Here is an 18,977-nt window from a genome sequence, read left to right on the forward strand (position 1 = left end):
CAATAATGCATTTTTTCACTTTAAAAAAGTTTTAGATTCCTTTAAGCAACCAATTTTTCTTATACCCTAATTCCATTCTTGTTTGTTACATAGCATAAAATTACATATAAAATGCAACTATTGTTTGCCCTTTTATTAACATATTGATACAGGTGATTTAGCTATAGAACTCAACTAATATAGGGCAGGATTATGCATTTTGGGTAGGGATCCCTATGTCAGGTTCAAATGGGGGTCCTGACCTCACATCATGTTGGGAACAATCACCCATCAGTCATTTTCTCTTGACTGGCCAATTAGTGGTCAGAGGGTGTGCTTACTGTCAATTAAGGATGGCGGATGGGCTCTTGAAGCTGGAGGGCCATAAAAGGCCCTGCAGCACAGAAGGAACTGCAGCCTGTTGTTGTAGGCAAGGAAGAGAGAGCTCATCTTGATGCGCCCACTCAGCAACTTTAACAACTTCAAATTAAAAAATGGTCAAAGCTACTCGGTCACATTGTGAAGGGGAAATCCCTCAACAGGTATGTGCAGCTGTGGCCAGGTAGACAAGGAGGGCCTCAAAGGTACCCTGGAGCATTGGCACTCTAAGTCTGCCGCAAAGAGGCTGCCTTCAGGCAGCTGGCTTGTTCCCAATGCTGCTAGGTGCCCATAGGCTGACTGGAAAATTCAAATCAGTCTCTGATAATTGGTCTTAATTGGCCTTTAACTGACTTCAATTTGTTACCCAGTGCTTGAGGGCAGATAGTGCTCCTGCATCCAATCCCGCCTCCAGGAAAATGCCTTGGGCACAGCACGGTGCCAGCAAAACAGCACACCGAAATTACCCACCCACCCACCTCTGCTCTTGCCCCCATATCAGGCAAAGATTCTGTCCCTAAACCTAAGTTAATGTAAACATAGTGAATAAAAACATGTTAAATTATTTTTATGCTGGGCATCTATATCTTAAATAATCTAATTTGCACAACAGAATACTTAAAATAGTAATACAGACTAAAAATACTGTATTAGGCTGGTAATTGGACATAAACTTTACAATTTAAAGAAAGTTCTTAAAATCTTTGTAGAGTGAGTAGGATATTAATGAGAGGAAAGTGGTGTACTGGTTTTCACACTGATATAGTGGTGGCAAATGTTTGCAACATAGCACTTACCAGGAGGGCACATTAAAAATGTAGATGTGAGTTGTGCCTCTTTGTAGGTCATATTAGATTAACACTAAATGGCTATCTGCAAAATATATTTGAGATATTTTGTCATGCAATTTCATTATTTCCCTATCTATTTATGTTTCACTGCAATTGTATTTGCTATATAGTTTAATATAACCACGTTTACTGAAAATAGTGCAGGGTATTCCAAATCAGACCACATGACTGAACAATAAAGGTAAAGGTGTTTGCAAGGCTGACGTAAATAATAAAAATACATAAGTAATGTGGCAAGGGATGAATAAATTCATTCATTTACTGGAATATTTACAACAGTGGCTACATTTCAAAAATCATTTAACTGGTTTTGAATGATTAGATACGTCCTAAGGTTGTAAAAGGCACTAAATAAATGCAATTCTTTCTTTATCATCGTTTTTGTGTGTATATATTTTTTTAAAACTCAGCTTGATTATTCACTTTGCAAACTCTTTATCCCGTAAACTATTCGGTCTTTGTCTCTTAGGGCTTTGTATTGGAATCTCCATTTGTTGATTACATTTGTGCACAAGTCCCCCAAAAATAAGTACAGTTATGGAAATTATAGTATTCTGAAAAGGTTAGTTTCTTATTTAGTCATTGTATCTTCAAGGCATGGTTGTTTATTTACAAATGACCTACAACATTGCAGTTACTGAAGGAGAATTGAAACAAAAGTGATAAGGGAAATGCAGGAGAAACTAAATACTATTGTCTATATTTTGCGAACTAAATGTTCTTTAAGTTTGGAAAGAGACAGAACCAATAAACATTCAAGCCAACTGCCTGTATACAACTTGTGCTGTGCTGGGCCCTGAGGAAGAGAAATAACAACACAGAAAGAAATCCCAGAAATAATTCCCAGAAGCAAACAAAAAGAAAATCATGGATATCAATTTAACATTGCTCGATCTCAACTTCCTTTATTCCATAGACTGTGTTCTTCTGGACTGAAATTCCAAGCCACTTCAGGTACTTGAATATAATATAGACTGAGATTTCAAAACAGTATGGAGGGAGTGCTGCAATGTCAGGAGTACTATCTTTTGGTTGCGATTTTAAACTGTGGCCTAACTGCCTGTTTAGGTGGACATAAGTATCCCATGGCACTGTTCAAAAGAACAGCACCAAGTACTCCCAGTGTCCTGGCCAACATTCATCTTAACTCAATGTGTCGAAGTCATGGAACTCCCTTTTAACATCACTATGGGTGTACCCAAACCACATGAACTGCAGCGGTTCAAGAAGGCAGCTCACCACCACCTTCTAATGGGCAACTAGGGATGGATAATAAATGCTGGCCCAGCCAGCGAAGCCCACATCCCATGAATGAATTTTAAAAAAGCAGATGCACTAGTCATTTATCTCATTTTGTTTCTTGGACTTTGCAGTATCCAAACGACATGGAAATGAAAATTTCAAAAGTAATTCACTGATTGTAAAGTCATTGAATGGAAGATCTTCTTTCTATACTAAGAGATGGAAGACATTTATCAAGTCAACTAACCATCATTTCTTTAGATAAAGTCATTAATGCAAGATGGTGGATATAACACTGTATTGTGAGCATACTATACAATGCATCTATGCATGGTTGCACACACCAGAAAAATCATTATTAAGCACCCTAATATAAAAGGTATTTTTACTACAAACAATATACTGAACAAAAACATTTTTAGTCAAGATTCCATTCCAAAAGGAATAATTTCTTAGTACCGATCAACAACGATGTAATAAATTGGAGAAGTGTTTTCATCATAGAATATTATGTTGTCAATTTTTAAAAAATTGACCAAGAGAAATGGTCAAAAGTTTGATTTAAGCAAAACTTAATAGATATTAACAATATGAAAGGAACAAACAGTGAAAGGAACAAAATCCTAACAGTTTTAAACAATTAGATTTTTTGTCAAAAATTTGTTTTAAACAATTAGATTTTTTGTCTTTAACCACCAATTGAAACAACTCCATAAGTCACATCCATGCACTTTTTAATGAACTCTAACTACAGAAATATTATACACTGGTACAACAATTTATTTTTTCCCTGTAAGCAAAACACGAGACACAAGAACAGCATGCCATCCAATACACCAGAATGATTTATATTCTGGATTTTCATTTTCTTAAATCACACACCAACTTGTAGAACTAGGTAGTGAATCTCCTATGAGCAAAAACAAACCGAGCAAAATACCATACCATAAAGCATAGGAGCAGAAATTAGGCCATTCGGCCCATCGAGTCTGCTCCGCCATTCAATTATGGCTGATAGGTTTCTCAACCCCATTCTCCTGCCTTCTCCCCGTAACCTTTGATCCCCTTACCAATCAAGAACCTATCTATCTCGGTCTTAAATACACTCAATGACCTGGCCTCCACAACCTTCTGTGGCAATGAATTCCACAGATTCACCACTCTCTGGCTAAAGAAGATTCTCCTCATCTCTGTTCTAAAAAGTCTTCCCTTTACTCTGAGGCTGTGCCCTCGGGTCCTAGTCTCTCCTACTAATGGAAACATCTTCCCCACATCCACTCTATCCAGGCCTTTCAGTATTCTGTAAGTTTCCATCAGATGCCCCCTCATCCTTCTAAGTTCCATCGAGTATAGACCCAGAGTCCTCAAATGTTCCTCATATGTTAAGCCTTTCATTCCTGGGATTATTCTCGTGAACCTCCTCTGGACCCTCTCCAGGGCCAGCACATCCTTCCTGAGATACGGGGCCCAAAATTGCTCACAATATTCTCAATGTTGTCTGACCAGAGCCTTATAAAGCCTCAGCAGCACATCCCTGCTTTTATATTCTAGTCCTCTCGAAATAAATGCCAACATTGCATTTGCCTTCCTAACTACCGACTCAACCTGCAAGTTAACCTTAAGAGAATCCTGGACTAGGACTTCCAAGTCCCTTTGCACTCCAGATTTCTGAATTCTCTCCCCATTTAGAAAATAGTCTATGCCTCTATTCTTCCTACCAAAGTGCATTACCTCACACTTCCCCACGTTGTATTCCATCTGCCACTTCTTTGCCCATTCTCCTAACCTGTCCAAATCCTTCTGCAGCCTTCCCGCCTCCTCAATACTACCTGTCCCTCCACCTATCTTTGTATCATCTGCAAACCTAGCCAGGATGCCCTCAGTTCCTTCATCTAGATCATCAATGTATAAAGTGAAAAGTTGTGGTCCCAACACTGACCCCTGCGGAACTCCACTAGTCACCGGCCGCCATCCTGAGAAGGACCCCCTTATCCACACTCTCTGCCTCCTGCCAGACAGCCAATCTTCTATCCATGCTAGTACCTTGCCTCTAACAGCATGGGCTCTTATCTTACTGAGCAGCCTCCTGTGCGGCACCTTGTCAAAGGCCTTCTGGAAGTCCAAGTAGAAACATCCATTGGCTCTCCTTTGTTTAACCTACTCGTTACCTCCTCAAAGAATTCTAACAGATTTGTCAGGCATGACCTCCCCTTGATGAAACCATGCTGACTTTGCCCTATTTTACCATGCACTTCCAAGTATTCTGAACTCTCATCCTTAATAATGGACTCTAAAATCTTACCAACGACCGAGGTCAGGCTAATCGGCCTGTAATTTCCCGTCTTTTGCCTCACTCCCTTCTTAAACAGGGGGGGTTACATTAGCGATTTTCCAGTCCTCTGGGACCCTCCCTGACTCCAGTGATTCCTGAAAGATCACCACTTATGCCTCCACTATCTCTTCAGCTATCTCCTTCAGAACTCTGGGGTGTAATCCATCTGGTCCAGGTGATTTATCCACCTTCAGACCTTTCAGTTTTCCTAACACCTTCTCCTTGGTAATGGCCACCATACTCACCTCTGCCCCCCGACTCTCTTGAACTTCGGGGATGTCACTCGTGTCTTCCACTGTGAAGACTGACGCAAAGTACCTATTCAGTTTCTCCGCCATTTCTTTGTTCCCCACTACTACTCCTCCAGCGTCATTTTCCAGCGGCCCAATGTCCACTTTTGCCTCTCTCTTACCCTTTATATATCTAAAAAAACTCTTGCAATATTCTTTTATATTACTGGCTAGTTTACCCTCATATTTAATCTTCTCCCTCATTTCTTTTTTAGTTGTCCTCTGTTGGTCTTCATAGGCTTCTCAATCCCCTGGTTTCCCACTGCTCTTCGCCGCATTGTATGCTTTCTCTTTAGCTTTTATGCTGTCCCTGACTTCCTTTGTCAGCCATGGTTACCTTGTCCTCCCTTTAGTATGCTTCTTCTTCCTAGGGATGAATTTTTGCTGTGTCTCCCAAATTACTCCCAGAAACTCCTGCCATTGCTGTTCCACTGTCTTTCCTGCTAGGCTCCTCTCCCAGTCAATTCTGGCCAGCTCCTCCCTCATGCCTCTGTAGTTGCCTTTATTCAACTGTAATATCATTACATCTGATTCCAGCTTTTTCCTCTCAAATTGCAGGGTAAATTCTATCATATTATGGTCACTTCCTCCTAAGGGTTCCTTTACCTTAAGCTCCCTTATCAAATCTGGCCTGTACATAATTCCCATTATGTTTTTTTTACCTTTGCGGTTCCTCAACTCTACCCACACAGATTCTACATCATCTGACCCTACATCATTTCTTGCTATCGATTTAATTTCATTTCTTACTAACAAAGCAACCCCACCCCCTCTGCCAACCTGCTTATCTTTTCGATAGGATGTATATCCTTGGATATTTAGCTCCCAGTCCTGATCCCCTTGCAGCCATGTCTCCGTAATGTCCACCACATCATACATGTCAATTTCAATCTGCGCCACAAGCTCATTTACCTTATTTTGTATACTGCGTGCATTCAGCTACAACACCTTCAGTCCAGTATTTCCTGTCCCCTTTTTCATTGTCGTCCCTTTATCTGATGTGCTTGAAGTTAGATTCCTAGCCCTTTCCAAACACTCTGTCCTATTTTGTGTTCTGGAGACTTTAATAGCCTCTCCTGGGCTCTCCTTTCTTTTCCGTTTTTTCATAATTTTCGATGAAGTTGAATCCACCCCCCCACACGCTAACCTACTGCTTTGTTTCCCATTAGTCATACTTCTTGGAGTTTTACCCTTCCCTTCCCTCCCACTTTCTAGTTTAAAGTCCTGTTGACCACCCTATTTACCCTTTTCGCTAGAATATTGGTCGCAGATCGGTTCAGGTGGAGACCATCCCAACGGTACAGATCCCTCCTGTTCCAATACTGATGCCAGTGCCCCACGAAATGGAACCCCTCTTTCCCGCACCACTCCTTTAGCCACGTGTTTACTTCCCTTATTCTCGCGTCCCTATGCCAATTTGCACGTGGCTCGGGTAGTAATCCGGAGATTATAACCCTTGATGATCTGTGCTTTAATTTAGTTCCTAGTTCCTGATAATCCCCAAACAGGTCCTCTTTCCTAGTCTTACCTATGTTATTTCTCCCGACGTGGACTACAACAACTGGATCCTCCCCCTCCCTCTCCAATATCCTTTCAAGCCGGTCAGAGATGTCCCTCACCCTGGCACCGGGCAGGCAACATACCATGCGGGACTCTCGATCCTGCTTACAAAGGAAGCTATCAATTCCCCTAATTATACAATCCCCTACAACTACCACTTGTCTTTTTGCTCCCCCCTCTTGAATGGCCTCCTGTGCCACGGTGCCGTGGTCTGCTGGCTCATCCTCCCTACAGCCCTCTTCCTCATCCACACAGGGAGCAAGTACCTCGTACCTGTTGGACAAGGTCAAGAGCTGAGGCTCCTCTGTTCCTGAACACAGGATCCCTCTACCTGCCTCACTTGCAGTCACACCCTGCTGACCCTGACCACTGACCAGACTTGAGGTACTTAATCTACCGGGTGTGACCGCCTCCCGATACAAAGCATCCAGGTAACACTCCCCCTCCCGGATGTGCTGCAGCGTCTGGAGCTCGGACTCCAGCTCAGCAATTCTGAGCCGGAGTTCCTCCAGCAACCAACACTTGCTGCAGATATGGTCATTGCGGCTCGTAATGGGATCTGCCAGCTCCCACATCATACAGCTACAGCACATCGCCTGCCCAGCCATCTCTACTTAGATAATTAATTGATTAATTAGCTTTGCAGTGGTTTTTTTTTTCCAAATTTGGTGCAGATTTCCTACTAACCAATCAGGTCACAGCTTTCCTGTGACGTCACTTTTTCAGTTTTGGCTTCAGTTACTCTGTGCCCCGAGGTCACCGCTCCAGTGCTCCTCCCTCCAAGTCTGCTCCCTAGAGACAAGGCCGCGAATCCCCGAGGTAAGCTAGATTTATACTCACCGCTCCGGTGCTCCTCCCTCCAAGTCTGCTCCCTGGAGACAAGGCCGCAAATCCCCAAGGTAAGCTAGATTTATACACACCGCTCCGGTGCTCCTCCCTCCGAGTCTGCTCCCAGGATTTACTCACCAATCAGCTGCTTTTCTTTAAAATTTACTTTCAGAAGAGTGTCCCTCGCAGGTCAGGTGCACTCCTGAAGGCACTGCCTCTTTCTCTTTTTTTTTAGGTTTGAGGAGGAGGGAGGGATGGAAACACTACAGCAATGTAATGTTTGGGGCTATTCCGTTCTTTGACAGTGGGTCCTCCTCAATTCCCTCCTGAGTCACCCACGGAACAGATATTTATGAAACAGTGCTAATAAGAGGTGTACCAAGTGAGGGGATGTAAAAAAAAACTTGCTAATTGAAACAAGATGAAAGCCAAATATGCAGTCGTAAACAGTTACTGTAGCATTAGCTATTAATGCATTAGTGTAAATGCAATTATTTTGTAGGACTATTCAAATATTAACTGTCATATTCAAATTACTTTAAAAAATCAGAATTGAAAATAGTTGGAAAGAAATCTCATTTTATACAGTACAATTATCTACTGACAGCATAGACGACAATAGAATATTAACACTGCCACAGACAAAACCTGTGCTCACTTCCCTTGTTTTTTAAATTAAAGTTTTCAAAAACATTGCATAACCTGAGGTTTTATTGACAAATACAGTTCAATCTCCTTGTTAACAGCACCATCATCATAAACAGATCTAAAGTTCAGATCAAAGAAATCTGTGGACTTGACTACTTTAGACCAGTAATATCACAGATGGATAGGTGGAATAGTAGCATTGTTAATTACAAGTATTTTAAAGAAATAGAATATCTGATCACTATGGTGGAACCTCCTTCCCTGTAGAGCATGACTAATCTGTGAATATGAAGATACGCTGTCTTTTCAAGCCTTTGGTCTTAAACTCGATTTTTGAATCCAATAATATGTTTTTGTAACCATATAACCTGAATTCTTGTGGAACAAAATGGGCTGGATTTTGCTATAAAAGTAACAGAGACACTAATAGAATGCACCACTATTTAGGTGGAAATTGGACAGCAATTTCTGGCAATTATATGTGTTCAGCCAACTATGAGAATCAGGAACTTGTATGAAATGCCCTGAACCTCCAAAAGCCTCCCCAAAATCAGTGAGAAACTTGGCATTGAAATATATTGCAAGGCATGAATTTGTTGGACTTAACTCATAGGTATGAATTAAACTACAAAATAAGTTAGGACATATCCTTTACAGTCTGAATTTTTTATTTTTTCATGGGATGTGGGCATCTCTGGCAGGGCTAGCATTTGTTGCCCATGCAGATTTGTCCTTGAGCTGAGTGGTTTGCTAGGCCATTTCAGAGGGCAGTTAAGAGTTAACCCCATTGTTGTGGGTCTGGAGTCACATGTTGGCCACACCGGGTGGTGATTTCCTCCCTAAAGGATATTTAATGAACCAGGTTGTTTTTTTTTAAAACAACAATCGCTGATAGTTGCATGGTCACCATTACTGAGACTAGCTTTATATTCCACATTTATTAATTGAATTTAAATTTCATCAGCTACTGTGGTGGGAATTGAATCCGTGTATTAACTTGACCTCTGGATTACTATGCCACCATCTCCCCAAATACTCCTTTCTACAGCATGATAAGTCTTAACATCTCTGGCATTGAAAATGAACTTTCACAAGTTTTCAGTTTCATTCCTTCAGCTCTTAATTATTGTTGGACTTTTCCCTCCCTTTTTCATTCTGTCTCTTTTATCTCAACCTCTTAATCCAACCTTTCTCTCCTTTTATTTGGATTTATGTACTTGATTTGGCATTGAATTCAATATTCTAGCTGATGTTTTGGTTCAGACTCTGCTCCGCTCATTAACATGGGCTTTGTAAATGGAAGCAGAGAGTACAAAAACAAGGAAGTTATGGTGAGCCTTTACAAATCGCTGTCCAATTCGGGCACTATAATTTCAGAAGGATGTGAAAGCATTAGAGAGGGTGCAGAAGAGGTTTACAAGAATGGTTCCAGCGATGAGAAACTTCAGTTACCATGGACAGATTGGAGAAGCTGGGGGAGTTCTCCTTAGAGAAGGTTTAGAGGAGATTTGATAGAGGTTTTCAAAATCACGAAGGGGCTGGACAGAGTAGATAGGGAGAAACTATTCTTATTGTTGGGAGAGTCGAAAACCAGAGGACAATGATGTAAAGTGAATGGCAAAAGAGCCAAGGCAACATAAGGAAAAACATTTTTATGCAGTGAGTGGTTAGGATCTGGAATGCACTGCCCGAGTGTGGTGAAGGCAGATTCAATTATGATTTTTAACAGGGAATCAGAAAATTAGCTGACGAAAAAGAAATCTCAACGTTCAGGGGAAAAGGCATGGGAGTGGAACTATAGCTGAGTTGCTCTTGCAGAGAACTGGCATGGACATGAGAAGCTGAATGACCCCCCCTTTTATGCTGTGACCATTCTATAGTTCTTCAATCGGATTGGTTAAGGAGACACACAGCTGCTCACCCTGTTCTCGCAGGTATAAACAGCGAGGCAGGGAGTAGGTAATAAAATAAGTCAAGTGGATTAAAAGTTTATAGGGGAACATTTAGGGAACAGTGATCATTGTATCATAAAGTTTAGAAAAGATATGAAAACGGATAAGGAGCAATCTAGAGTAAAGATACTTAATTGGAGGAGGGCCAATTTCAGTGGGTTGAGGAAGGACCTTTCTTGACTAAACAGGAATCAGAGATTGACAGGCAAAACTATACAAATAGACTATTTTTTAATTAATGGTGTACCTCAACCATCATGAGGAACCAAAGCCAGAGCTTCCTGGATGGTGAAAGAAGTGCAGAGAAAAATGAAGCTAAAAAATGGGGTACATGCCAGATGTCAGGTTGTTAATATAAGTGAGAATCAGGTTGAATGTAAAGAGTTCAGAGGGGATGGGGAAAAAAAGAGAGAAGCAAAGTGAGTGTGTGTGAAGAAACTGGCAGCTATCATAAAAGAGAATTCAAAAGTTTTTTTTGAGGTAATTTACATAGTAAAAGGAGGAGTGGGGACCTGGAATGGTTTTCACGCAAAAAGGAAGAAGAGATGACTTAACTACTAAATGAATACTTTGCATCTGTCTTTAGCAAGAAATAGGAGGATGTTGCCAATGCCATAGTGAGCGAGGAGGTAGAGACAATGGATGGGCTAAAAAATGATAATGTGGAGGCACTAGAAAGGTTAGCTATACTTAAAGTTGATAAGTCACCAGGACCAGATCGGATGCATCAGAGAATGCTGCACGAAGTAAACGGGCAAATAGGAGAGGCACTTCCAATCATTCTTAGATGTGGGGCAGGGGTGGCTCCAGCAGACTGGAGGATTGCAAATGTACACCCTTGTTCAAGAAAGTGTGAGGATAAACCGAGCAACTATAGGCCAATCAGTTTAACCTTAGTAATCTGGGACAAAATCAACACTCATGTGGGCAAGAGTGGATTAGAGAAAGCCACTGCATTTTGTTAAAGGTATATTGTGTTTAATTAACTAGATCAAGTTTTTTTAAAATGAGGGAATGGGTCTGATTTGATGTATATGGACTTCCAAAAGGCTTTTGATAAAGTGCCACATAACAGGCTTGTCAGCAAAGCCAAAGCCCTTGGAGTAAAAGGCAAAGTGGTGGATACAATGTGACAGAAATAGAGGGCAGGATTTTACCATCGGCGAGCAGTAGCAGGTCCCGCTCGCCGACAAGTAAAATGACGCGCGGTGACGTCGGGCGGAATTTTCAGGAAGGCAGGGGCGCAGCAATATCAGCTGCGTGTCAGCCAACCTGTCAATGGCCAATTGAGGCCATTGACAGATCAATTAAAGTAATTAGTGGACCTGACGTCCAACCTTATGGTTGGCGGGCAGGCCAGGAGCCCCGGCGGAAAGTAGAAAAAACATGAAACCTCATCCACGGGTGGGATGAGGTTTCATGTAGGGTTTTAAAAATTTTAATAAAGTTTTTTTTGGAAATTATGAACATGTCCCAACTCATGTGTCATTGTAAGGGGATTTTTTTCTTCTTCTATTTTTAATATTTTTGAAAGTAGAGGCGATCTCCCTGAGGCAGCATTTAACCTCAGGGGGATGAGTGCGCTCTTTCATGTGCATGCACGAAAGAGTGCACTCTTGATTTTAGGCTTTCCACTCCCCCCTGCCCACACAGGAAGCACATAGCGCTTCCCTGCAGACGTCATGCTGGGCGGGCCTTAATTAGCCTGCCCACGTAAAATGGCGCTGCACCTCCAATCGGGGGTGCCGATCGGAAGCGCGCCCGCCTATCAACTTCCCCCTCAACGGGAGGGGGAAAATTCAGCCCAGAGAATAGTGGCAAACGGTTGTTTTTCAGAGCGGAGAACGATATACAGCGGGGTTCTCCAGGGGTCGGTACTAGGACTACTACTTTTCTTGATCTATATTAATGTCCTAGACTTGGGTGTGCAGAACACAATTTCAAAATTTGCAAATAACACATAACTTGGAAGGATAATGAACTGTGAGGAGTAGAGTGGTAAACTTCAAGAGGACAGACTAGCTAGTGGGTCAGGCAGGTACTTACGGCAGATGTAATTTAATGCAGAGAAGTGATACATTTTGGTAGGAAGAATGAGGAGCAGCAATAAAAACTAAAGGGGATGCAGGAACAGAGACAGCTGGCAGTATGTGTGCAAAAGGTGGCAGGGCAGGTTGAGAAAGTGGTTAAAAAGGCATACAGGATCCTGTGCTCTATAAATAAAGGTACAGAGTGCAAAAGCAAGGAAAACATAGAACACCTTTACAAAACTCTGGTTTCGCCTCAACTGGAGCATTGTGCTCAATTCTGGGTGCACACTTTGGGAAGGATGTGAATTCATTAGAGAGGGTGCAGAAAAGTTTTAGGAGAATGGTTCCTGGAATGAGGAATTTCAGTTATGTGGATAGATTGGAGAAACTGGGATTGTTCTCCTGAAAGCTGAAGTTGAGACCTGATAGAGATGTTCAAAACCATGAGGGGTACATAAAGAGAAACTGTTACTGGAAGAAAGGTCAAAAACCAGAGGACAGAAGTTTGAAGTGATTGGCAAAAGATCTAAAGACAAAACAAGGGAAAAACATTTTTACTCAGCGAATGGTTACAATCTGGACTGCATGGTCTGAAAGGGTGGTAGTTGCCGATTCAATCGTGGCTTTCAAAAGGGAATTGGATAATTACTTGGTTAGGAAAGATTGCAGGGATATAGGGAAAAGGCAGGGAGTGGTACTAGCTGAGCTGCTCTTGCAGAGAGCTGGCATGAACTCAACTGGCCAAATAGTCTCCTTTTCTGCTGTAACCATTCTGTTACTCTATGAGGTTGCAGTTCCCTGTTGAGGGTCTTGTGCTTTTTGATGTTTGGCTGATGATAACTTGCTGTGCAAAACTCTGTAGAATGTCAATGGGCAAGTGGAAGAGTAACGGTTTGCTGCTCAGAGCAAACCCCAGCTAGCTGCACGCTTGCTGAATAACACCATGCAGTTACATCAGACGGCGATCTGCAGAAAATGCACAACATTCGCGAATAAAAAAAAGTACTTTCCTGCTGCTGCCCAATGTGATTTTCAGTAGTGACAGCCACATGTTGCGACAATCCCCATTGGTAGCTACTAAACGTGTGGCCTTAGCACCTCTTGATCACTATCTTACTCTATAGCTGGAGCTGTGATTTTATGCCCAGTTGTCTTTCCCCTTCCTTCTTGGTCCAAACATTTGCATTCTCCAAGCAGCAGGGACCTTCCTCCATCTCCACTGCCACCCACCCCCACCACCTATCCTGCAATACTACAGACGTTATTTTTAGATATGCTTGTGGCTCTAGTTAGAAACAGAGAAAATTGAGAAATGTATAAAAGCAGAGGGGCAAAGAAAAAGAAAGCTGGAGACACCAAGATTCAGAGACAGAATAAAAGTCAGTATGTTGAAGCCAGGAAGTTGTTGACATACAGATACAAACAATAAACCAGAGTTAGGTAAAATGAATTAGAAAGTGGAGACTGCATGCTTATCGGAGTGTGATATCAGGAGTCCAATTATAGAAATGTCGCTAAAAGGAAGTGAGCAGTTCTTAAAGCAGAGGTGCATTCTGGCTGTAGAGGCAGAGAAACAAGCCACTCCACACATGGCTGAATGGAGGACCTAGTAAGCAGCAAGTTTCCCATAGTACAGGAGTGGAGATGAGGCTATACTTCATTCTACTCTTGGCGGCACCTCCAGGCATCTACTCAAGACTGCAGGTGTGAAGAGACTTCTGAGTATGTCAATGCCAAGTTGTCTCAAGGCTATGTGTAAGGTGTGCAGACCATTCTGTCCAAAGTGGTCACATCCATCAACACTGCAATGGAATCCCTCATGACAATTTCTATGCAAGCTCATAGGGCTACTATGCTAGTTCACCTTGTTGATATGGAAGCTTAAACAGTTGCCATATTGACTTTGTAGGCTACTGTGGAAAAGACCTTCCAGGGCATTACATCACTCCTGCACTCCATTCTCCAGCTGAGCTCCAAGGACTGCTGAGGCCAAATTTTTAAAAATTGGTTCAAACATCATTTCAAATGTCTCATCAGTATAAAAAACTTATAAATGTATATAATTATGAGAGATATATATAATAAAATAATTAATGTTGTTTCACCAAGTTGCTGAGATTTCATGTTCTATTTTGTTATAATGAGTATAATGATATTAGTAATTGGAATATTCAATATTGGCTATTCTGACCATTTGGCATTATTGAAGACCTTGGAAGCTGTAAAACAATTTTAACCCTTTGCCTGCTCACACTTTGATCAAGTACTTTTCAAGCCATATATTATGAATTAAGCAATATCATAGCTACTTAAATATTAGTAGATATACTATTTTATTAACTTCAACTGCAAAGACACCCAATCACAATTCTATGTAAAAATAAACAAACTTTAAACACCAAATGCATTATACAATTTCTCTCCTATTCTCTTTCCCCGTTTAAAAGAAAAAAAACCTTTATTTCACTTGTCTAAATGTTTTAATCCTTTTCTATGTTTGTGTAGGTTCCTCTTCCTCCTGGCTTCCAAATCCATTTCAAAGGTGGGAGCAGCTTCCAAAAATACAGCTTTCATTGGCTGAAAACACATTTCTTCAGCCAATTGTAAAGCCAAGCTAAAATCAACATGGACGAGTCAGGCATAACTAGCTCAACCCGTTGATGTACATTCATCAAATCAGAGAGGGGCTCTGCAAAATGAATATACTTGGCAACAGCTCCCAGAGGCCAACATTGGATGGATAAGTAAGCTTGCCTGTGGCAGAATATACATTAAAGATTATCTGGTTTTAAAATATTCTCTAATATTACAAGTGCTGACAAGTTTAAAAGGGCTGCTTTGGCCCTATTTCCCCAAAGGACCTTCAGGTCATTTAATCCTCAAGTGAATAGTTTAATGTCCAATTTTTCTACATTAAGAACTAAACCATAAATGTCTGGGATAGACAGCATAGAACAAGTTTAATCACTAACTAGGTGATTGGCTCCAAAATTTATGTAAACTCAGAAGACTATAAATAACAGGAAAGTAAATACAAAATGTACATCCCACTGCCATTGATACCTATGTATTTGACTTTAAGACAATTGCTCTTTTGTTTTTCTATGACATTTCTTCATGTTCCTAACACCCATGAGGGAAAGCTGTAAGTAACTGACCAAGTCTTTGTCAATATTTTACATTACACAAAGATACAATGATACATATATTTTTATAATAAAGAAATAAGATCGACTCTATAAGGATCCATGATATGAAAAGCAAAAGAGATGCCATTTTCTGGAATTATATGATTTCTGAGTTTCTTTGTCATTATCAATGATGACAAAATAGCAAACTGGACAGGTCCATGAATTCATTGCAAGACTAGATTAAATTCTAAGCATCATTCATACCTTCATACATGTAAAAGGCTACCGATTCATAATTAATTTTCTTTACATTTATTAATTTTACATTAGATTACTCATTAAGATTACATTAATAGTTGCAACAAAGTAATAATGGGCAAACAAAATAGGTGCACAAGTAGAAGATAGTGAACGTGAATTTTAAAAGTGTTCAATTCTTTGTGAGTGACATTTTGTTTAGCAAGGTTTTCTCTATTGGCTTTATAAAAATATCAAAGTAAATCAAGCTATTCAAAGTATTGCCAGACTTTTTAAACATTCATTTTGAGTGTTGTGACAAAATCACAACTTATTGCTTCCCATCAGCAGAAAGCAAGAAAGGGGAGAAATCTCTGGAAGGTAACCTTGTGCTAACATTACATAGGGCTGTGCAACAGTGTCTCGAAAAGAGCTAAATAGTATTCATTCTTTTAGGTACACAGTAATGTGACATTTTAATATATTTATAAGTTAAAACATATGTAGAACTAAAATTATCTCGGCATATCCACATTAAATAATAGAACACTTTTTTGTTTATATACAAAAAAGTTGCTCCAGTGTTCACAGGAGTAATTAATTAAAGCTTGCATTGTCTTGTACAATTTCTAAAACATATACTATACTTTAAATAATATTTTGAAATTTTTTTTAGAGAAAGCAAAGTATTGAAAATTGGTTTAGTATCAGTCTATATAATTCCAGAGAGGTTACTAAATTAATCATGTCATAATGAGTCAAACCTTTTTGCTAAAATCAGGATGACATTTAAAACTAATTGTGTCATTATAAGCAATTCCCTAAGCTAAATGCATCATAAAACTATGAATTTCGTAGAGATAGTGATTTAATAAACAAATAGGAAACTGGTAATCAATAATTTTACTTTATTAGCACCCAAAGCCACGTTTCTCTGAAATCTGAAGCTAGCTGATGTTGGATTCATCAAACACTTTTAATGCTTACTCAGTCAGTGAGATATTAAAACTATCAGTAGCAATCAGACACACTTATGATCTACACATAGACACCAGGGGAGTTATATTTTTGGGTTAAATGCATACAGCCCTTAGTAAAAAGAATAACATTTATTTTTTGGACCCTTTCAAATAGTATTTTTAAAAACATGGTGATATCTGCTTTGTATTTTACTAACTATACTGGTACAACATTTCATTTTGCTTGAGCAAAATCCTTTAAAATCAAATTAAGCACTTCTGTACAAACAAGCTCAAGTTATAAAGTCATATGATATTCAATACTGCAGGAAGCTGAGCCAAGAGCCAACTAGTTTGGTTAAGATGAAAGACCCAGTGTACTCTTGGTCAAAGAGCTTTTTATATATGTACGTTGTACGCAGGTCACCACAGAAAGAATTCAATACAGCCAGCTATCAGCTTACATCATGGCTGTGCAGCAGATACATACACTGCTTTGCACTGATCACTGGAACAAATGTTAAATACTTCTGTCTTTCTAGCTTGGCAACAATCCACATATTACCCAGTACTAGGCTACAAAAATTAAACATCTGCTTATATATAGTACATAATTATTACATTTCAACAAAAGCGGGTACTTTTATTCTCAACATAGCCACCTGCTAGACACACTCAGGTGAACTCTAAGTCTGATCACAAAGACATTACACACCACCCCCACAGCCATTTCAATTTTAGTTGCGACATACCACATGTTTAGCTGGCGTCTACCTGCTGTGCATATTAATAAGCCAAGTGTTGGTTTCCGAGACAAGGACCATTTCCCTCAAATTCATCAAATCCAGCTGTAAGTCTTTTGTTGATTTTTTTCCCTTTTCTTCTGACACAGTATTCCTGAAAAATGGCTTCAGTGCTCCTTGGGACTGGTATTGATCCCCATCCCCCTGCTCTTTTTTTCCATGTGCTGCTCTACTCTATCAATACTCCCAAGAGGTATTGGGTCAGTCTGCAGTTTCAAAACCAGACACAATGCACATCAGTGTACCATGCTGTAATCTACACACAGTCCACGTAATACTGAATCAAGAGCGACACCGCAAGTCAGGTTAATCATCCCCAGTTTAATTAGCTGTGTAGCAGAGAAACAATCAAATCTGAAGGATTTTTCAGTGACCCTCCAAGTAAAAAAATAAACTCTGTGCTGGCTGAGCTATTGCGGAAGACTGTGGCAACAGCAAGGCTGAATGCCAAAAAAATATAATTTTAAAATAATTAAATGCAGGTAACACAATTAAGACTTTTGGATTTTAGTCAATTCAGTTAAAATCTAATAAGATTAAAGGAAATAAATAAAGCCTTAACTTTAAATGACAATGCAGCTTTTGAGAAAGACCAGCAGAGGGTAACAGATGAACCTTCTTTGTTCAGAAGTTGAAACTTTTGGACTAATCCTGTAATAGTTTTTAAAGTGCAGATATTACTGATCCACAACCTGAAAGTATAGATCTGGTAATGGCAACAAGGCACTTTTCTTCAAGATATGGAACTCTCATTTAAAATAGCCTGGATTTCACAGTCAGTGGTAAACCAACAGCACTTACTGCTGGTATTGAAGAAAGAAGCCCACAAGATCTTGTGATCTGTGTGACATGGATTTCCCTTTTCTGATATCAGCTTGAATCTGCTGCCAATTCAAGAGAACCTCCAGGTGTCCAGCAACAATGATGTCATCAAGCAGGGTAGGTAGCCAATCACATGGAAGTATTCTCACAGACTGCAAAACGGGAAGTAAAAAAAGCACTAAAATTTTCATTTTAATTAAAACTTACAAAAGACAGAAATAAATGGTTGGGACATACACATGGATTAAGTTAGAAGCTGAAATACCAAAGTTATTTAAACGCATTCATTATAATGTAGAAATCTGACATTTCAAAACCATGTAAATAATTTTTCTCTTACAATGAGGCTGTTTAGTGACAATTATGAACTGGGTACAGCACCAAAAACCCACTTCATTCAACAAGGTGTAACTTTTTCCAAGGATTTTTACAGTGAGACTAATAGTTTAAACAGGCAAGTTTCTTTAGTTTATTGATTGATTGATTGCACTGCATTCTGGGGGACCTCAACATCACACCCTGTGAGAAAGCATAGAATCACTGACAGCATTTCTGTATTTCCACATTTAAATGTGCATTGGAAAACTCCAGACGTAGCTGTCAGTTTCAAAGGAGTAATGATGGTGAATGCTGACAGTTTCACAGTTATTACTACCACTAAATCCAGCTCAGTATGGCAGCGCTTTGGCAATACAATCTTCTGCAAAATTAAACGCCTATCTGTATCAGAACACAAGTAATACAGCACCACCAGGAGCAAAACATTTAAAAACCACTGTGAACACACGCTTTGAATCGAATACTTTGGATTTTAAATATTTTTCACTCCTTCAAAAATGTAATTTTCTATAATAAAGCAAAATACAACTCTGATTTTGTTAATGTTCAACTTGCTTTTAAATTTCCTTGCAACAGAAATGTAATGGCGGCATCCA

General features: G+C 39.9%; 1 protein-coding gene across 15 annotated transcripts in view; it reads right to left on the reverse strand.

The window, feature by feature from the left end:
* Nucleotides 1–18,977, reverse strand: part of zbtb20 (zinc finger and BTB domain containing 20) — a 332,916-nt gene that overhangs the window by 76,197 nt on the left and 237,742 nt on the right. For 3 of the 15 annotated variants that reach the window (XM_078559807.1, XM_078559804.1, XM_078559802.1), the window contains one exon: nucleotides 18,022–18,194. The exons of the other annotated variants lie outside the window; for them this stretch is intronic. The gene's annotated coding sequence lies outside the window, so the exon portion shown is untranslated. The remainder of the gene's footprint in view (nucleotides 1–18,021; nucleotides 18,195–18,977) is intronic. 15 annotated transcript variants of the gene reach the window in all.

Source organism: Cetorhinus maximus, chromosome 16, assembly GCF_964194155.1.
Source record: "Cetorhinus maximus chromosome 16, sCetMax3.hap1.1, whole genome shotgun sequence".
Classification (NCBI taxonomy): domain Eukaryota; kingdom Metazoa; phylum Chordata; class Chondrichthyes; order Lamniformes; family Cetorhinidae; genus Cetorhinus; species Cetorhinus maximus.